General features: G+C 41.1%; 1 protein-coding gene and 1 pseudogene across 2 annotated transcripts in view; both read right to left on the bottom strand.

Moving 5' to 3' along the window:
- The window catches only part of LOC126253575 (serine/threonine-protein kinase meng-po), a 354,496-nt gene that overhangs the window by 129,821 nt on the left and 201,946 nt on the right, over positions 1 to 22,729 (bottom strand). The window lies entirely within an intron of this gene.
- LOC126254199 (5S ribosomal RNA) lies at positions 17,895 to 18,012 on the bottom strand (annotated as a pseudogene).

Raw genomic sequence — 22,729 nt, 5'->3', positions numbered from 1 at the left:
CGAGACTTAACGAAATAAGTATTCGTTTTGGGTCTTTGCAAGGCCGAAAATAATGGATTTTCCTTGTCCTTTATTTTCTTTTCGGCGTGTTTCGGGCTTATTTACTTACTTCTGTGTGAATGGTTTTCACTGCTACTTCAGCGTCTTTCAACTAGTACAGGGTATTCTCTTTTGTGTTAGCAGAAGAGCCAACACCGTGTTACGAGCGGAGGCCGAAATGCACGCGTTTTAGCTCACGCAGGCTGGCGTGAAGAGGGAAGAACTCTACTGACGTGAGGTCTGGAACATGACAAGGAATGAGAATTTAGAAAGCGGACATAATTAGTTTGATACTAAACTTTAAACCATTAATGGTGAACGTCGCTCTTGACGGTACATGATTCACAGTATAACCTATTCAGAATACATACTTGAAGTAATTACAGTAACTGAATATGGCGCCTTGCTAGGTCGTAGCAAATGACGTAGCTGAAGGTTATGCAAAACTGTCGTCTCTGTAAATGAGAGCGTATGTAAACAGTGAACCATCGCTAGCAAAGTCGGCTGTACAACTGGGGCGAACGCTAGGGAGTCTCTCTAGACTAGACCTGCCGTGTAGCGGCGCTCGGTCTGCAATCACTGATAGTGGCGACACGCGGGTCCGACGTATACTAACGGACCGCGGATGATTTTATGGCTACCACCCAGCAAGTGTGGTGTCTGGAAGTGACACCACATTCTCAATTCTAACATCATCAGGTCACCTCTAGTACATGTTTTCTGTAGTAAGCAGATCAATCTCTTAAAGTCAAGAAGATCCTGTACACCTAAGAACTGAAGCTGTCTGGTTCAAATGGCTCTGAGCACTATGGGACTCAACTGCTGAGGTCATTAGTCCCCTAGAACTTAGAACTAGTTAAACCTAACTAACCTAAGGACATCACAAACATCCATGCCCGAGGCAGGATTCGAACCTGCGACCGTAGCGGTCTTGCGGTTCCAGACTGCAGCGCCTTTAACCGCACGGCCACTTCGGCCGGCGAAGCTGTCTTATACTGCATTGCCAACTACAGTAAAGTTTTAGAACACCAGTTTCTCTGTAACCTTAGAATGTTCCAGCTAAATAAGATCCCTGTGATATCAGTTTCAAATACTTTTCCAGGATTTGTTTTGCCCGCAGCTCGTGGTCGTGCGGTAGCGTTCTCGCTTCCCACGCCCGGGTTCCCGGGTTCGATTCCCGGCGGGGTCAGGGATTTTCTCTGCCTCGTGATGGCTGGGTGTTGTGTGATGTCCTTAGGTTAGTTAGGTTTAAGTAGTTCTAAGTTCTAGGGGACTGATGACCATAGCTGTTAAGTCCCATAGTGCTCAGAGCCATTTGAACCATTTGATTTGTTTTGCGGGTTCGCTGAGCTCATTCAGATGGTTCAAATGGCTCTGAGCACTATGGGACTCAACTTCCGAGGTCATCAGTCCCCTAGAACTTAGAACTACTTAAACTTAACTAACCCAAAGACATCACACACATCTATGCCCGAGGCAGGATTCGAACCTGCGATCGTAGCGGTCGCGCGGTTCCAGACTGAAGCGCCTAGAACCTCTCAGCCGCCCCGGCCGGCGCAGAATTCATTCTGAGTCCTCAAAATAGTTCATTCTAAATTCCGCAAATGCATTTTCACAAGCACGATGTTCGTTTTTCACATTACGTTAATCTGAAAAGAAAAGAAGTCGAGTACCACCAGAATGTGGTTTTTAATATCCACTGAACCACATGTTTTTTCTTATTTCAGTCAACGTTTGCCCTAAATTTAGGATACCTGTTTACTGTGGCCTCAAGTCCTTAGCACACATTTCCACACTTGTCAGCTACTAAGTCTTTCTCTTCTTTAACATATTTATGGAGTGAGGAAACTGCTGGTCTAATTTACAAACATGTCGTAACATATTCGAGGTTCCCGAATGAGTGTTTAGTAACTTTTTAGACAGTTTGCATTGCGAGACACCTACCAAATTAAAGTTAAAATCTTCTGGGTTGTTAGGCCGCGTCATATTTCATTCTAAAATAATCGAAGTTTCGACCTCTTTGCTGGGAGCTTCTCCAGGATGTCTTCCTGAAGAAGATCCAGCAGAGGGATAGAAACATCGATTATTTTAGAAGGAAATACGATGCGGCCTAACAACCCAGAAGATTTTAACTTCAGTGACAACGGCCACGAAAGCCTGCAGACTTACCTACCGAATTATCTGGAGCTGCCTTATTAACATCTGACAACTTTTCCCACTCTATACTTGGGCTCTGTTTACTGATTGGTATATATTCTCCTGCTCTTAATTTCTCCTCAATCTCTTTTCAGCTGGATTTTCTCATTTTCCTGCTCCCACCGATATCATAAAATGAGCTGCAGTGAAACTACATGCGCAAACTATGTCTGACTAATCACGTTGGATTGATGGCGCAACCTGTTGTCAGGTGCAGCAAGCTGAACAGGTCTCGCGAAGCTTGCCAGGCTTGCGGAAACGCAAGCTGGCCCGCTCTAACCACTGTGGTTCAGTACATACGTACTCTCGTTTCTCCGCTGCGGCAAACTGAGCCGCTCTAATGGTTGCGTCGGAGGTAGGAGCAGGCAGGATGGAAGGAGTATTTGTACATTGTTCTATCCGGATCCCGTTCCAGCTACTGTCGGGTCTGGGTGCTAACGAGTTCTCTCCATTTGGCTCGATCCTCCCACCACTTTTCTTCCTCCACTTGCTGCCAGGTCATACCTCTCCTTTCCATAGATATTCTCACTCCTGTTTTCCACCGTGTTCTTGGGCTCCCTCTAGGTCTTTTTCCATCCATTTTAAGTTCTTCCATAAGTTTGGGGAGTCTCTGCCCACGCATCCTCTTAACATGTCCGTACCATCTTAATCTCTTTTTATCGATTTCTTCTCTCATACTATCTTGTTTAAGGTCCTTTCTAGTATCTACAGCCCTTACTTTGTTCATTCTTGTTTTTCCCTTAACTACTCTGGGAAATTTCATCTCCTCTGCTTTCAGTCTGCTCCAGTCCCCTTCTGTCATTGTCCATGTTTCTCCTCCATAGGTCACAATAGGGAAGTAATAACTCTTATACATAAGAAGTTTTACTTTTTCTGAAACTTCCTTATTCCAAATCAGATGTTTTATTGAAACTTCCTGGCAGATTAAAACTGTGTGCCCGACCGAGACTCGAACTCAGGACCTTTGCCTTTCGCGGGCAAGTGCTCTACCAACTGAGCTACCGAAGCACGACTCACTCCCGGTACTCACAGCTTTACAGAATCCATTTTTCACATCAAAGACACAGAGAAAAAAATGTCATACTTCTTGTGGGAGGGTTCAGCATTGCATTGTACGTAGTACAGATGAATGTTGTGACGGGAGAGGGAAGTTTTCGTGTGGTGTACGTGTGCTGCTTTCATCGCGCGGCTGCCACGCGTCCACGCCGGCTCCGTCCAGCTCCGCGGTGAATGGAGCGAGTCGCGTGTCTCGCTGCGTCCGTGCCATTTGTCGGTGCGTATTTCTGTCCGCGCGACTCTTCCCTGAGACGCGGCGGGGCGGTTGCATCAGCTCGGCGGCCGCGGCTGCCGAAACACGGCCAGCGCATGCCGCGCTACAGAACGGGGCCGTCTCCACGGCTGCACTATGTCACCTGCCACCTCGGAATCAGTGAGCCCTGTCGTTAACCTTTGTCTTTACAGGTGGTGTTGTCACTTCGCACCTCTAACCTCCCTCTCAATAATGCACGTACTTTTCACCCACTGATCGCCGCAGTTGTTGTTGTTGTTGTTGCGGTCTTCAGTCCTGAGACTGGTTTGATGCAGCTCTCCATGCTACTCTATCCTGTGCAAGCTTCTCCATCTCCCAGTACTTACTGCAACCTACATCCTTCTGAATCTGCTTAGTGTATTCATCTCTTTGTCACCCTCTACGATTTTTACCCTCCACGCTGCCCTCCAATGCTAAATTTGTGATCCCCTGATGCCTCAGAACATGTCCTACCAACCGATCCCTTCTTCTGGTCAAGTTGTTCCACAAACTTCTCTTCTCTCCAATTCTAACCAATACCTCCTCATTAGTTATTTGATCTACCCATCTAATCTTCAGCATTCTTCTGTAGCACCACATTTCGAAAGCTACTATTTTCTTCTTGTCCAAACTTCTTATCGCCCTTGTTTCACTTTCATACATGGCTACACTCCATACAAATACTTTCAGAAACGACTTCGTGACACTTAAATCTATACTCGTGTAAGTAGGCTGTTTATGTTTTCTTATTGGTAACGCCACGTAGCGCTCTATATGAAAAATTACTGGCTGTGCTATGTGCAGTCTGTGGGTAGTTTGCATTGTTGTCTGTCATTGTAGTGTTGGGCAGCGGCAGCTGGATGTGAACAGCGCGTAGCGTTGGGCAGTTGGAGGTGAGCCGCCAGCAGTGGTGGATGTGGGGAGAGAGATGGCGGAGTTTTGAAATTTGTCATGAACTGCTATATATATATGATGATATTAAGGTAAATACATTGTTTGTTCTCTATTAACATCTTTCATTTGTTAACTATCCCTATCAGTAGTTAGTGCCTTCCATAGTTTGAATCTTTTATTTAGCTGGCAGTAGTGGTGCTAGCTGTATTGCAGTAGTGGGAGTAACCAAGATTTTTGTGAGGTAAGCGATTTGTGAAACGCATAGGTTAATGTTAGTCAGGGCCATTTTTTTTGTAGAGATTTTTGAAAGTCAGATTGCGTTGCGCTAAAAAAATATTGTGTATCAGTTTAAGGACAGTCATGTATAATTTTTCTAAGGGGACGTTTCATATGGCGACCCTTAGCCGAGGATACCTCACTGGAATCTTCTGATTTTTTTCTTGTAGTTTGTGTAATTAGTGTAGCTTTTGTTTATTGCCAGCGCGTAATTATAGAGAGAATTTCCATTGTAGTTGTAGTTTTTCATTGTTGTACAGTAAAACATTTGTGGCATGCATGTAGATTTGCACCAAGTATTTCGCAGCTGCGCTTGCAATTAACTACATATTATTTTCAGTGCTATGTTAATGTGTTCTCTTATTTTTGCTCTTCAAATTGTGCTTTTCTGTGTTATCGTGTGAAATATTGTGACAATAATGGCGTGTGAAAAACGTAACACTGGGCTCCAAAGTAAACTGAGAAATAATAGTGACGACGAGCGTAGCTTGCCAGCACCACTGTGTAATGAATTAACAGACGTTCAAAGTAGTAATTTGGTAACTGTGCATAGGGAAATGGAGCGGGCTGCAAACAATGGCGTAGACAGTGAAACAGGTAGTGAACAGGGAAGCATTATCGATCGATCGCTCGGCAACAGCTCACCTCAGGAATCCGAAATGACAGGACACAATTTTGCAAATACTGTAGATTCAGGTTTTGCGTCCTCACCGTTTTCTCAAATGAGTCAAGACACATTTTCCGCTTGTCAAAATGTGAATGTTGCCGGTGCAAATTCACTGCCGAAAAGCACTGAGGAACATGTTTCAGACACCAGTGCGTTGTTATTACAATTAATGCAACAAATGGGACAAAAGCTTGAAAAGTTAGACACAATGGAACAAAATCAGCGACAAACACAGCAACAGTTAGACACAATGGAACAAAATCAGAGTCAAACACAGCAAAAGCTACAAAAGTTAGACAGAATGGAACAAAATCTTCAAAAGTTAGACACAATGGAACAACACCAGAGACAAACACAGCAACAGTTAGACGCAATGGAAAAAAATATTCACACCACGCTTGAACAAACACGTGAAGATTTAACTACTGAGTTACATAACATTGAATTGAAATGTCAAAAAGTCTGTAATGACGTAAAAACTCAAATTTGTGAGCATTTTCAACCTATTTTTTCGCGGCATGAAAATGCATTACAGAATCACGAAGCAGCCATAAAAGAACTGCAAACTATTGTTCATGAAAATCATGAGACCTTGCAAGCTAAAATTGACTCAGTTGCGTCTACCGATTCGGTTACGCAACTTGCAAAAACTCAGGAAAACCTAAAGGACACAGTAGAAAGACACATGGAGGAAATTAGTACATTATCAGAGAAAGTAGTTGAACTTTCGGATCAGCTAAATAATTTATCTACGAAGGTAGATGATAATCTGAATGACACAAAACCGGTAGTCTTTAATGACACAGAAGAGAGCGAACAAATTAGGAAACTGAAACAAAATCTGAATCAAATTAATACGCAACACCAAAGAGAAATCCGGGAAGTACAAGATCAGCTGACACAGGTAATACAAGAATTACATATTTCAGAGGACACTCGCGCTCCAACACGGGAAGAGGGACTTAGAAATACGGAAAAGCCGCAAAATAATAACACAGGGCATTTCGGAAGTTATGAAAGAAATTGGCAATGTCCACCGAATTTTGAGATGGAACGGCCGACACGACCTAACAATGACCGATATGCTACTCGCCGACATGATGACTTTGACTATAAGCTGTTCATTACTACATGTAAATTCAAAACATTTAAGAATTCTGGCAACGACATTCATCCACAAGCGTGGCTCCATCAATTCTCTCATTGTTTTCCTCCCAACTGGTCATTGGAGCACAGATTAGAATTTATGTGTGGCTACTTAGAGAATGAACCAGCTGTAAGAATGCGATCGGTCATTCACGATTGCCACAGTGAAGGAGAATTTTATCATGCCTTCCTCTCTGCATATTGGTATCAAGCTACACAAGACCGAGTAAAACACAGCATCATAATGATGAAACGTTTCGAACAATCTGAATTTTCCAGTCTTGTGAAATATTTTGAAGACATGTTGCACAAGAATCAGTACCTGTCAAACCCATACAGCCCCTCAGAACTCATCCGCATTTGCTTAATCAAATTACCTGAACATTGCGACATATTATTTTGGCAGGACGTTGCAAAGACGACATTGAAGCTTTTCAGGGGCTCTTACAAGAACTGGAAATTGACACTGACAGTCGCGGAACGCGAAAACAGGAGCATAACGATTACAGGTTACATCCGTCACATTTCCGCGATGAAAGAAATAATAAATGGACACGACAAGGCTATTCTTACAACGTAAATCGTGACCAAAACAGACACCACCCGTATGTCAACCGTTGGCAGAGTAGTAATAATTACAGGGAAAGATCACCTCTCCGCGGTAATGACTATCACAGAGACAATCAGAGAAACAGACAATATGGGAACCAAAATAATTATTATCAAGGGAGACAGAATAACTTTAGACGCAACGGTCCAGCGCGCAGTTACGACTCAGGGAGAAATTCTCCACCACGTGACCGACAAGAAAGAAACTATGGAATCTACCGACATGACGACAGACGGTATGATCGTAACGACAGACCTGAACTGCATCAGAACTGGCGGGATTTAAACAGGGCAAGGCCCTCTCGTCACGGTGAATTCGTAGAAGTTAGGTCTCCAAATCCCAATAATGACGCGCGCCAACAAAGAGACAATAGGCAATGACTCACACCGCTGGCAGCCACAAAACGTACTTATGAAACTGACGACGCAGCTGCCGTAGCTAGTAATTACGTAAAAATGGAAGACATTAGGGACATCTTACTCCAGGAACACGCCGTAAAACATAACAACATTGCATATCCTGTGATTCACATTACTGTAAATGACGTAAAATTTACGGCAGTACTTGACTCTGGCAGTCCCATTTCAGTAATTAGTGAAACAGCCTTTAGCAAATGTAACAAATCGAACGAGTGCCCCACACTTCCGTTACGTAAGATTAAATTACAAGGCGCAATCTTTGGAAAAAGTGTAGATGTACGCCAACAAACCAATTTAGAATTCTTTTGCCAAAGCCACAGCTTCTCTATGATCTTTCTTATTGTTCCATTATTGTCGACGGAAATTATATTGGGAGTAGACTTTTTGAATGAATACAAAGCAATCTTAAACTTTCACGATGCTGAAATAAGTTTAGAGAAAGAAGATAAGTCAATAGCTTTGAAATTTGAAGATTGGCTCTCAAACCATGACGAGGAAATTAATCGGCTTTACCTTCTGTTAGACAACAGTTCGGAATTTTCTACGGAAGTAGACACTAACAATCATTCTGCAAGTACTGACAGGGATGATATCTACGACATATTTGATACTAATGAGCTAATTCAGAATAAAATTCAAACAATTGAGAATTGTAATGACACTGATAGGCAGGACCTTTTTGAGATTTTAAAAGCACATTCCACAGTTTTTACTCACAAAACAGGAACAATCAAGGGATTTCAATACCAATTTCGTGTTTGTGAGCATACTAAATTTTGCGTTAGACCATATGTAATTCCAGCACGTTATAGGGACCGTGTTAGAACAGAAATACAATCTATGCTTGACGAGGGCATTATTGAGCCTACAGTAAGCTCATACAACAACCCATTACATGTTGTTGAGAAGAAAAATGGATCGATCAGGCTTGTCTTAGATTCGAGACAAATCAATACTATCATTATTCCTGAAACAGACAGGCCGCAAACGTTGGAAGAACTTCTTCAAAATTTTAATGGTGTAAGCGTGTTGTCTTCCATTGATCTCAGATCCAGCTTTTATCAGATCGAACTTCATCCAGAATGTAGAAAATACACAGCTTTCCTTTGTTTCGGCGTTTGTTATCAGTTCCGGAAACTTCCTTTTGGTTTGAACATTTCTTCAGCAGCATTCATTCGCGGGCTAAATTCCATATTACATGAGTTCTTAAAACGTCACATCACCTTATATGTGGACGATATTCTAATAGCAGAAGCTTCATGGGAACAACATAATCGCATCCTCAACAGTTTGTTACGTATTTTTGCAGAATCTGGAATTACAGTTAACTTGGAAAAGTCTGAATTCGGTAGGACAAAGGTGAAGTTTTTGGGACATATTATTTCTTCTGAAGGCATTCAGCCGGATCCTGAAAAGTTAGAAGCAATCAGAGCCATTCCAGTTCCATCCACAAAAAGACAAGTCCGCAGTTTTCTAGGTCTTGTAAATTTTTACCGTCGTTTTCTGAATATGCAAATTCTTGTTACACCAAAACTTTGTTCTCTCACTGGAAAAAATACTGTTTGGAACTGGGACGAACAAGCACAGTTGGAATTCAATTCTTTGAAAGAATCGCTACTTAACGCGCCAATACTAGCACATCCAGATCTGTCACAAGATTTCTGCCTTAGCACGGATTCTTCTAAAGTCGGTCTTGGTACCCATTTATTTCAAGAAGCCACAGAAAATGACACTACTGTTCAGAAAACCATTGCTTTTGCTAGCCGAGTGCTAACAAAATCTGAAAAAAATTATTCCGTTACTGAATTAGAAGCTTTAGCTATCGTTTGGGCATTTAACAAATTCCGTTTCTTTCTTTCTGGTAAGCACGTAATAGTATACAGTGATCATCGTGCATTACAATTTCTTATGTCTTCAAAATTAAATCATGACAGGTTAAAACGTTGGGCATTGTTTCTGCAAGAATTCCATTTCACAATAGTCTACATTCCCGGCAAGGAGAACATTGTTGCGGACGCACTGTCACGCGCACCGGCTGGGCTTGAGAAAAGTAACACAGAAGGCAACCTCGAGAAAAATTTCAGTATTCTTTACATTCAGAAAGTCGCCTTTGAAAACTTCATCACCACATCTTTAAAGGACATTGCTCATGAACAAGATAAGGATCCGATTTGGAAAGACATCAAAAGTAAATGGCATGAAAAGACACACACACAGATTCGGCATTATTACCTGGTTAGAAACAACATACTGTTCAAACGCTGCACTGTTGATGACAAGCTATGGGTACTTTGCATTCCTGACGATTTTGTTAATAAGCTCATTTGGTACATTCATTTCAGCTACGCACATTTTGGTCCACGAAAATGTTATCATATTCTTCGAACGACTTGTTATTTTAACAATATGGAAAAGAGAATTCGAAGAGTCCTGTCTATTTGTAAACTTTGTCAAAAGGCGAAACCATCTACTATCTCACATCGTGCTCCGTTGTTTCCTATCATTCCTTCTAAATTAAAAGAATTTGCTGCAGTTGATCTATTGGGACGCCTTGTCAGAACATCGAATGGATTTTCGTACGTTCTAGTCGCTGTTGAACTTACTTCAAAATTTGTTTCTTTCACACCGTTACGTAAAGCCACTGGACGGTCTGTATCCAACGCCTTTGTTAAAAATTTCTTACGTGAAGTTGGACACGTTAGTAAAGTCATTTCAGATAACGGACCGCAATTCAGATCTGCTGTTTGGTCACGCATGCTTCGCAATCATAAAATCAAACCTGTTTTTATTTCATTGTACTCACCACATTGTAACCCATCTGAACGGATTATGAAAGAAATCAATAAGCTTTGCAGACTTTATTGTCACAGAAAGCATCAGCATTGGGACAGATATTTACACTTATTTCAAAACGTGCTGAATGAAATGCCTCATAACTCCACTGCTTTACCACCTACTCTTGTACTAAAGAATGAAGAACCACCGAACAGAATCAGAGAGCTTGTACCTTTCCCGAATACACGTACACTTTGACACAAAGACATAATTGATTTGGCTCTTAAAAATATAAAATCTGCAGCAGACAAAAGGAGAAAACTACACGGTAAAGCAAATGCAAAGAAATTATATATTGGTCAGAAAGTTCTCATTAAAGCTCATTCATTGTCACATAAGAAGAAACACTTGAGTCACAAATTCTTTCTAGTTTACAATCCGACGTATACCACATGGTAATTGCGTTGAAGTTGAAACTCTGCGTACTAGGAAGAGTAAAGGTTTACACCACATTTCACATGTAAAACCGTTTATTGAAAGATAATCTGCTTTTTAACTTTGTCTTTGCCATATATCTTTTCACTTTACATTGCTAGTAAGCTTCGTCAGACTTAGAATCTGTTAACATACAACAATGTTTGAAGTTAAATATCCAATCAAGAACCAAGAGAACTTATTTAAACAGAAATTACGAATGCATTGTTATTGTGAACAGACGACACAGTGTTATTGTGTGTGTGCATTCTTGCTTGTATGTTGCACGATTACGTAACGACTATAAGGCTCACATACTTAGAACATTTACCAGTACTGTTAATGAGATTTTAATGCAACATTTTGGTTTATTTGAAAATACATTCTGAAATTAAAGTGCTTTCTGAGAGATACCAGATGACACAGAGGTTAGTTTATGTGACAGCTACACGATTTTATCACGACGCTACTAATGAGTGACAATTTACAATGTTGCTTTTGCGGTGTATCTGTTTTATATCTGCACAGTTTTCTGAATTCTTCTGGAAAGAAAAACATGTTTTAGTAGTAACTTTTGTGGTATAGCAACAATGAGACAGCCTTTTTCGTGGCACAACAATACGTTACAGTACAGTACTTTCTTCATCACAACAATAAGCGTAATAACTACGATATCTATACACAAAGCATTTCACTTTTGTTTATCATGAGGTAAGTACATTGACTTCTGCAGAACTTAGCTTTCGGAGGACGATAACTACGAGACTTCCACAGAGGTTATCTTACAACATGACGCACAGTTTAGCTCTACAGTACACGTATTTGAGTGATTAATTTCGCACTTAAAACATTTATTTTTTTAAAGATGTTTGAAGTACAATGATACAAAGTTTTTCCGTGATACATTTCATTCCATTGCTGTAATCTGTAACACCTGAGGGTATAATTACATTAATCCTCAGGGGGGTACACGCCTACTTTGTGTACCATGTGTATGGCAAGCACAAGGAGCCCTAGCTAATATGGTATTTGCTTATACAACTTTACACATCGGTACCATATTTCTCTAACACAGAATTACACAGCTATCTGATTATTTGACAGAGATAAACATTTTTTTTACTACATCAGTGACACATGTTTACGCAATTACACAGTTGGATAACTTCACACTTATGAAATTGTATTTTGTCTGTACTTTGTGAACTGTTCATATTTTTTCAGAACCATTGTGATACTATAAGAGCTTTGAATAATGTATTTGGTAAGGGAGCATGATTTTAAAGTACGTTTGAGGTAGCTGACACTATTGAAATGAGCAGAGAATATTTTTTTAGGATTTGAAATTATTGCAGAAAGCTACGACGATTTTGAGAGTTGACTGAGGTGTTATGATGTTATTTTTATGACGACGATGTGCATTATGCTGTTGAGGTATGTTTGTGATCAATAAGCTGATGCTATATGAGGAATTTGATTATGCTATGTATTAATTATGATGAAATATTGAAGTGTCGTCGCAAGATTGACGTGTCGACGAATATATCTATGTGTAATAAGGTAAGGAGTAATGAGTAGTGGTTAGGGACTCTGACTTGTGAAGAAGTATGTTGGAAACCAAGAATCGTACTTTAAGAGTTATGAAATGTGTGTAAATGCGTGACTGTATCACAATGCTGACGAATATTTTTTTTTGGACACTTATATTTATAGGATTTTGTTTCTACAGATTTGCAACGCTAATTCTTGACCTGTGAAATATTTTTTTATGAGACTGTCACTGTAGCGGAAACTGCTGTCGTAAATATTTCCGTAAGAAAGTTAAGTGACCACCTGCACGTAATGCGTCGTGGGCACCCAGATGGGCGACAGTCGCCTGGAAAGAAGTCATTAGTGTGTGCCAGAGGCGCAGGTGGAGAAGAAAAAAAAAAGGGAGGCCATTATCCTCGCTATTGACGTTCCTTTGTAGAGAGCATCGCAAAAACGATACGGTCGAACTTGAAAACATATGATTACACTGTGGAGCTCTTAATTTATGATATTTACTAAAATGCCTAATGAAACGATAAGAAACATTTCACGGCTATTGTCTTGCTAATTGAGAGAAATGCCATATGGCTTGCTTTATGTATTTATTAACTCATTTTGTTTAATATCTAGTTTCTAGCTGCACTGCAGCATTGGTAAAAATAAAATTTTGTAGATGTATTAATATAAATACTTTCTGTCTACAGATCGAGTAAATAATAATTTTTTTCAAAAAAAATGAGGGAGCACAAAAAGACATTTACCTTCACAGGAACTGCATTCATAATTTTCTTTTCAAGTACTTGGTAATTTCTTTTCTAGAATAAATTGTGATGCATCACTCTAGTGTTAAGATGTGACATAGGTATTAGACATGGCCATTTTTAGTGTAATATTTTTTTCTGCTTGAGGTCTAGGTTTAAATTTTATTTGCTGCTGCTGTTTGCCAGGCATAGTGTTACTGAATTTAACTTTGTATTACTCTGTTAAGCTAGTTTTACTACTGATTTATTTTTCTTGTTGCTGCACATTGGCTCATATTAGTTGTAATGTTGAATTGCTTGGTAATTTAGATTTACTGTAGCTTGCTTTGCAAATTTCCATTTTTTTATTGCTGTTTGTGTTAATTGTTTTGTGCTGCTGCATTCCCTCGTCCCTTAGTTTAGCATCTGAGCTCAGTAGATTTAAGTTAGCTTAAGAGGGGGTAGACTATAGAAGAGAATGAGTTGCGATGAATTGGAAGAAATGCATTGAGAAGTTATACGAAAAACGTAAAGAAAGCAGGTATAGGTAGGATTTTCTTGAAAATAAATAATGAGGTAAGAAATATGTGAACATATAAATACAGAAAGCATGCGTGGATAGGATTTTTTTGGTGGAAACAAATGTTGAAATAAGACGAAAGATCTATGGAATGAAGTTTTGGGTTGGACTGCAGTACCAAATGTTACACTGAAAACAAACCCTGTCCTTTCCTTGTGTTATCCCACTATGTGTTTGTGTCCCCTTGTGTATTTATGTTCTTCCTGTCTTTATATGTTTATCTGATAAGACTTATGTTGTAGAATTTTTCTAATACTCAGCTATATGAACTATGATGAGGAATATTGTTATCCTCAAATATAATTTGCATTAATAATATGTTATTTTCTTTGTAAAGATGTTTAGACATTATTTATTCTGTTTTGTTTTAATGCTCATGTGTGAAGTTGATGTTTCAAAATTGATTCTGATCTTTTATGTATCTACTTATCTCATAATTCCTGTAACATTGATGTATATGTTTATTTCTATTCTGTTGTAAAGCCTGTACTACAAATGTTATCTGTATTGTCATGTTCTTTAATGATGTATTTTGTACCTTTGTTATTGTATTCTTATGTTATAAATTTGTAATTGACACCAGTTCATCAAATTAAGTAACTTGTAAGTTACATTTCACTGCACACATTTCTGTTGGTCATAGTATATGGACAATATGTGAGAAGTAGGGACTGTTAGTGTTTGCATGTGTGTTAATAATTCAGCAAGTGACTGGATAACAGCATTGCTGGTTCTAAAGACAATTAAAAAACTTTGTGAGTGCGCAAGTGGTGGTTTATGGACTTGCTATATTATCCGCAAGACTCTTCAATGGTGATTGTGCACCTGCATAGTCACAACAGATGGCTGCTGGCCATCTCTACAAGGACTACAGTGGGTCTGCATCTTTGATGACCCATCAATACCATTATTTCTACAAGGACTACAGTGGGTCTGCATCTTTGATGACACAACAATACCTTTATTTCTACAAGGACTGCAGTGGGTCTGCGCCTCTGGTGGCCCACCAATACCGTAATCTCTACCAGGACTACAGTGGGTCTGCTCTGTGATGACCTACCACACGCTGGCCGCGGTGGTCTCGCGTTTCTAGGCGCGCAGTCCGGAACCGTGTGACTGCTACGGTCGCAGGTTCGAATCCTGCCTCGGGCATGGATGTTTGTGATGTCCTTAGGTTAGTTAGGTTTAAGTAGTTCTAAGTTCTAGGGGACTAATGACCACAGCAGTTGAGTCCCATAGTGCTCAGAGCCATTTGAACCATTTTGACCTACCACATGATATTCTTCAAAACTTCGATTGACTCCGCTGTGGGTTTGCTCTGTTGTGGCCCATTACCTGTCAGCATGTCAACAGTCAGCACTGTCTTTCCGTTGGAAGGACAACACTACTTCTTCAAGACTGCATGGAAATCCACTACTTCCGTGTGCAATTTCTTTTACTGCTCAGACTTTGAGAAAAACACTACTATTTTACTGTGATAAACGATCAGGACTGTCTTTATGGACTGTGAGAAAATTTTAGCTTTTGACCAACATTGTATCGATAAGTGTGTGCATTTGATTTCTTTGTTATTGTAATTATGAAAAATTTTATCAAATAATTATTGGCCACTGCCCAAATCAATTTGTAAAATTTTTGTGGGGAGCATGGGGGCTATATAAGTAGGCTGTTTATGTTTTCTTATTGGAAACGCCACGTAGCGCTCTATATGAAAAATCACTGGCTGTGCTGTGTGCAGTCTGTGGGTAGTTTGCATTGTTGTCTGCCATGCTATTGTTGTAGTGTTAGGCAGCTGGCTGTGAACAGCGCGTAGCGTTGCGCAGTTGGAGGTGAGCCGCCAGCAGTGGTGGATGTGGGGAGAGAGATGGCGGAGTTTTGAAATTTGTCATGAACTGCTATATATATATGATGATATTAAGGTAAATACATTGTTTGTTCTCTATTAACATCTTTCATTTGCTAACTATCCCTATCAGCAGTTAGTGCCTTCCATAGTTTGAATCTTTTATTTAGCTGGCAGTAGTGGTGCTAGCTGTATTGCAGTAGTGGGAGTAACCAAGATTTTTGTGAGGTAAGCGATTTGTGAAACGCATAGGTTAATGTTAGTCAGGGCCATTTTTTTTGTAGAGATTTTTGAAAGTCAGATTGCGTTGCGCTAAAAAAATATTGTGTATCAGTTTAAGGACAGTCATGTATAATTTTTCTAAGGGGACGTTTCACTCGATGTTAACAAATTTCTCTTCTTCAGAAACGCTTTCCTTGCCATTGCCAGTCTACATTTTATATCCTCTCTACTTCGACCATCATCAGTTATTTTGCTCCCCAAATAGCAAAACTCCTTTACTGCTTTAATTGTCTCATTTCCTAATCTGATTCCCTCAGCATCACCCGACTTAATTCGACTACATTCCATTATCCTCGTTTTGCTTTTGTTGATGTTCATCTTATATCCTCCTTTCAAGACACTGTCCATTCCGTTCAACTGCTCTTGCAAGTCCTTTGTTGTCTCTGACAGAATTACAATGTCATCGGCAAATCTCAAAGTTTTTATTTCTTCTCCATGGATTTTAATACCTACTCCGAATTTTTCTTTTGTTTCCTTCACTGCTTGCTTAATACACAGATTGAATAACATCGGGGATAGGCTACAACCCTGCCTCATTCCCTTCCCAACCACTGCTTCCCTTTCGTGCCCCTCGACTCTTATAACTGCCATCTGGATTCTGTACAAATTGTAAATAGCCTTTCGCTCCCGGTATTTTACCCCTGCCACCTTTAGAATTTGAAAGAGAGTATTCCAGTCAACATTGTCAAAAGCTTTCTCTATGTCTACAAATGCTAAAAACGTAGGTTTGCCTTTCCTTAATCTTTCTTCTAAGGTAAGTCGTAAGGTCAGTATTGCCTCACGTGTTCCAACATTTCTACGGAATCCAAACTGATCTTCCCCCAGATCGGCTTTTACCAGTTTTTCCATTCGTCTGTAAAGAATTCGCGTTAGTATTTTGCAGCTGTGACTTATTAAACTAATAGTTCAGTAATTTTCACATCTGTCAACATACTACTTTCTTTGGGATTGGAATTATTATATTCTTCTTGAAGTCTGAGGGTATTTTGCCTGTCTCATACATCTTGCTTACCAGATGGTAGAGTTTTGTCATGACTGGCTCTCCCAAGGCCCTCTGTAGTTCTAAGGGAACGTTGTCTACTCCTGGGGCCTTGTTACGACTCAGGTCTTTCAGTGCTCTGTCAAACTCTTCACGCAGTATCGTATCTCCCATTTCATCTTCATCTGCATCCTCTTTGTTTTCTATAATATCGTCCTCAAGTACATCGCCCTTGTATACTGCTTTCCCTTCTTTGCTTAGAACTGGGTTTCCATCTGAGCTCTTGATATTCATACAAGTGCCTCTCTTTTCTCCAAAGGTCTCTTTAATTTTACTGTAGGCAGTATCTATCTTGCCCCTAGTGAGATAAGCCTCTACATCCTCACATTTGACCTCTAGCCATCCCTGCTTAGCCATTTTGCACTTCCTGTCGATCTCATTTTTGAGACGTTTGTTTTCCTTTTTGCCTACTTCATTTACTGCATTTTTATATTTTCTCCTTTCATCAGTTAAATTCAATATCTCTTCTGTTACCCAAGGTTTTCTATTAGCCCTCGTCTTTTTACCTACTTCATCCTCTGCTGCCTTCACTACTTCATCCCTCAGAGCTACCCATTCTTCTTCTACTGTATTTCTTTCCCCTATTCCTGTCAATTGTTACCTGAAACTCTGTATAACCTCTGGTTTAGTCAGTTTATCCAGGTCCCATCTCCTTAAATTCCTACTTTTTTGCAGTTTCTTCAGTTTTAACCTATAGTTGATAATCAATATATTGTGATCAGAGTCCACATCTGTCCCTGGAAATGTCTTACAATTTAAAACCTGGTTCCTAAATCTCTGTCTTACCATTATATAATCTATCTGATACCTGATTAATAACAAATTGTTTTTATGATTACTTATGAAGTAATTGTTGTTATATTATGTAGGTTACTAAAACTAAACTAAACTCCTCCCGAACAGGCCGTGAAGGCCCAACGGTACGACCGGCCGCCGTGTCATCCTCACACCACAGGCGTCATTGGATGCGGATATGGAGGGGCATGTGGCCTGCACACCGCTCTCCCGGTCGTATGTCAGTTTCCGACACCGAAGCCGCTACTTCTCAATCAAGTGGCTCCTCAGTTTGCCTCACAAGGGCTGAGTGCAGCTCGCTTGCCAACAGTGCTCGGCAGACCGGATGGTCACCCATCCAAATGCTAGCCCAGCCCGACAGCGCTAAACTTCGGTGATCTGACGGGAACCGGTGTTACCACTGCGGCAAGGCCATTGGCTATGTAGGTTACTACTGTCCTAAATTACAGACTCGGCAGTTAGTTTTGTATTACGACACTGGGTTACACAGGTACATGTATGCCAAAACTTACATTTTGAATATGGGAGGACCCACTTGTTTTTGGAGCTTTTGCCCTGACCGTGACAGTAAATCTTCGGATTAGGGCAGAACGACGGCGAAAACGAAAAGCCAGTCGTTGTTGAGTTCAACCCTGGCTGAAAAGATGGGACGAAGGCAGGGCATTATATTGACTGCTTATGAAGGAACAAGGGCTCGAAGATCCGCATGAATTTCGGAGCTTCGTGAGGATGGACATGGCCTGTTTCGAGAAGCTGCTGTCTATGATGGGAGATGGAATTAGCAAGTGTGACATAGTCATGAGGGAGGCTGTCTCACCTTCGCGAAAGTAAGAATTAAATCTATGTTTATATGTTTTGTGATCATACCAGACTAGATCACGAGTAAAATATCTGTAAATGCCCGGTTTTGATGCAGGCTGGTTGTAACATTACGTTCCTGGCAACTGGGAAATCTTTTAGCCACAGGATAACACAGCCCGCCATTTCAAAAGTTCTTGTGGGTGTATGCATTGAAATTTGCAACACTTTACGGGACCGATACCTAAAGGTGCAGTTGTGTTATTTATCCAAGTTTGGAAAATGGAATGCAATGTGCTATGTGCTACTCAGTTTTACAGTTCTGGTCTGTCGCACTGGGCGAAACTGCACGGACTTTCTCACCATTAATGCCCATTTCTCTTTTCTGGTATGCTGAAATAAAGCAAGAGATGCAATCAAATCAAATATGAACTTTCGTAAGCTAATGCATTACGAAACAAATCGAAAATCACCGTGTGGCGTTATATGCATATTACTCAAAAAGAAACGATAGGCAACGTATAGCCTTATGATACAGCGGGTAGGTACATACACCTTTCCTCGCTGTATGCCTGAATTTAGACGCTTAACGCCTCTTTGCTCCATTTCGTTTCTATAATACGAAGTAATCAAAAGAACAAATGCTTTCACAAACAGCTAGTATAAAAGAAAGCCTACTCGCAAAGAAATGTGTTTTCTTTCTTTTTTTGCATTTGTGAAAACCCATTAACGGAAAAAAACGCGGAAAATCCCAAACACGAAAATGTGAAATTAGCTACTAGCACAGAACCATAAGCAAATAAAAAGTAGAAAGCACTGCGGTACCCCCTTCTGCACATGCTCGATTTATCGATACCTAGTGCCCGTGCGCGGACTGACGGCAGTTTAGAGCTTGTCTCTAGTCTGGCGTGCGGATAATGTGACGACACGCGGATAATGTGTCTGCTAATTTTGGTCGTTTCACCTGTTCTACCGCTAGATGGCTGTCACGCTTGACCAGTACCGTTTGTGGCGGATCGCCATATAATACCCGCCTTAGGCATGTGTACCAGTTCCTTTGCCTCTTCAGTGTACATGAAATAAAATCGTCATAACTTCTGCAAGGTTTGCGTTAGGACATTGAAACAGCTCGGTCGGCCGCGGGACATGATGGGAATTGGTAAACGCATACATGGTTTCGTTTAGAGATATAGCCCACTTTCATTTGTATGAGTTCGTCAACAGCCGGCCGGAGTGGCCGAGCGATTCTAGGCGCTACAGTCTGGAACCACGCGACCGCTACAATCGCAGGTTCGAATTCTGCCTCGGGTATGGATGTGTGTGATGTCCTTAGGTTAGTTAGGTTTAAGTAGTTCTAAGTTCTAGGGGACTGATGACCTCAGAAGTTAATCCCATAGTGCTCAGAGCCATTTGAACCAAGTTCCTCAACAAGCAAAATTGACGCATTTTGGGAACTGAGATCCCGCATTTCGCGCTCGAGAAGTCTTCAAATGGTTGAAATGGCTCTGAGCACTACGCGACTAAACTTCTGAAGCCATCAGTCGCCTAGGACTTAGAACTAATTAAACCTAACTAACCTAAAGACATCACACACATCTATGCCCGAGGCAGGATTCGAACCTGCGACCGTAGCGGTCGCTCGGCTCCAGACTGTACCGCCTAGAACCGCACGGCCACTCTTTCCGGCTCGAGAAGTCTCTTCACCCTCAACGGGTGATTGTGTTGAGTGCAATATCCAGCTACGGAATAATCGGTGCGATATTCCTTGACGGCACCATGGCTACCGAACGATATGTGAATGCTTTGGAAGATGATTTCATCCTCAAAGTGGCCCTGATTTCGTGGTTCATGTAAGAAGGAGCACGACCCTCTCGAAGCAGGAGAGTAATGTCCTGGCGTAGCACTTTGGGAACCGCATTTTGGCTCTCGGGTACCTGGAGGCCACTGGCATGGCCGTCGATTGGTCGCCATATTCTCTGGATCTGAACACATGCGACTCCTTTTTCTGGGGCTATATTGAAGAAAAGATGCATACCAATAACCACCGCAAAACCAATGCTGAGCGGAAAACAGCCATTCAGGAGTTCATCGACACCATCGATGTTCCTACATTCAGCGGTTAACGGAGAATTTCGGTATTCGTTTGCACCACATCATCGCCAATGATGGCGGGCATATCGACATGTCAGAATCTAATTACGAATATCCATAGTGACGTCTACATGTTGAATAAAGTGTGTGCACGCCGTAAGTTACAACTAATTTAGTTTTTTTTCATATAGTTCAATAATTTTTACCCTGTCTATGTGCTCTGCATGGTGAATGTGAACTTCTACGACGAAATTTTGGACTTGTTCGGTGATTTTTTTTTTTTTTTGTATAAGAGATCCGTGGTCGCAGACGACTAGTTACAAGGTAATAACATAAGTGTGATTTATTCGGTTTGGTACCCCGATTAACTATGCGTCTTTGAAAATATCTTCATAACAGTAAAAAAAATCATGAAATAAGCTGTCATCATAGCACGCAAAACAAAGAGTAGTGCAACAACCCTCAAACAGATGCAAAAGTACTCTTGTGTGGTTGCCGTCAGCGGGAACAGCGCAGCATACAGTCGCTGTGTTGTTCTTCAATATTGCGCCTAGTAAAACCATAGACTAGTCCATATCGGGAAACTCTTGATCAGTGAACCTAGGCGTACTGCTGTATATCACTGTTGACGCAGGCCTACACTTAACGTTGCCGGAGAAACAGAGCTGAGGCAAAACAGAGCAACACGGAATGCATGCGTGAGGGCGAAGTGTGAAGTGGGCGATAGTTGCCAACAGCCAGTACAGTGAGTGAATGGGACAAGTTTGTTTTCATGGCCTATATTAGCAGGATTTGCATCACTGTGCAGATGTTGCAAGGATACAGATATCGATCGTCTCTCGGAGGGATCGAATCTACCCTTTCGTGTCTTTGATCCAGCGAGTCAGCGTGCTGACGGGGAAGTCCCGTCGTACTAGAAGTTCGCTGCTTAGCGCCCGCCATTTGCTTTGGCGGGTAAGTGAGTCAGTCCCGCCTGAGCTTTCTTAAAGACAGGATCACAAGAGTACGGGCGGTAAGACATCAGGAAGAAAGGGCTTTAGTTTGTGGAACTGAAATTATTTGGACAGCCGACGACCATAAGGAACTTACCAGCAATGGCAAACTAAATTGAAAAAGTGTGAACTGCAAGAATGCACTCGCAGAGTGAGTGTCATTAGCCTCGTAGGGCTAATCTTGCCTGTGATTAAAGTGCAGTAAACGAGTGCTGTCAAATCAGTGTGGACTTCATTTAACCTGGTCACATTAATGATAGTAATTTGGTGGCACTGTTGATTAAAATTATGTGAGTTGTATATTGTGCACGTCTCAGCAGGCACATGATTGAGAAGTTTCTCAAACAGGCACATGGACCTTGGGCGTAAGATCGCTGTCCATGCAGAAAGTCCGACTGCCCATTAAAATTTCGACAACCAAAATACGCGAGTTTGCTTAAATATAAGGGGGAGCAACAGACAATATTTTCAATGCAATACAGACACGAAGGTAAATTAGGGTAATAAATCAGTCGAAATGCAATCCCTCTGTAACGAACCACCGGAGACCACGGATACATCATACCGAATACTCGGAAAAAAAACGACGAAGAATCTCCGAAGTTTTGTCGCTGTATACTGTGCAAGACGGTGCGCAGCTGAGAGCATGTCTGCTACATTTTACTTTCGAATTCATTTAACGTTTCTCGCGTCGCTCTTTCTTGCTCATTTACGGTTCTTTCATATTTGTTTGTCAACAAGACTTGTACTTTCCTTAAATCTGTGACGAAGCTCAGCGGCTCTTTGTCGTCCCTCACCACTTCGCTAGGTACACACAAGTCTAAAGCATAATATACAATACTCTTGAATACATTCATCCTACACATTTTCGTTTCAAAAAAATGAATGTTTGATATTGACTGCTCAGATAATCAGCAGTCTGTTTCCCGTCACTTTTCCTAAGCAAATATATACTGCCACCTTTCTTAATTTTCCGCTGCGTTAAATGATTCGATAAATACAGGTCTGTTATATTAGCAGATCTAGAAGCTTAACACCACGATTTGCTCCTCTAACATCAACACTACCAGTCAATAGGACCTCTGATCACGCAGCATCCACTCTCGCTGACGATGCTCATTTGGGTTAGTGCAGAACCGCGGTTCATCGGTGAACGCAATGCGACGCCATTCATTGGCAGTCTATGCTTCCCTGCCAAGAAATCACTCCAAACGCCGCCTTTGTGATCTGGTGTGCTGGTATTAACGGCAGCCCA

This window comes from Schistocerca nitens, chromosome 4 (assembly GCF_023898315.1).
Source record: "Schistocerca nitens isolate TAMUIC-IGC-003100 chromosome 4, iqSchNite1.1, whole genome shotgun sequence".
In the NCBI taxonomy this organism is placed as follows: domain Eukaryota; kingdom Metazoa; phylum Arthropoda; class Insecta; order Orthoptera; family Acrididae; genus Schistocerca; species Schistocerca nitens.
The sequence above is the reverse complement of the archived record's forward strand: the minus strand, read 5'-3'. Positions and strand labels throughout refer to the sequence as shown.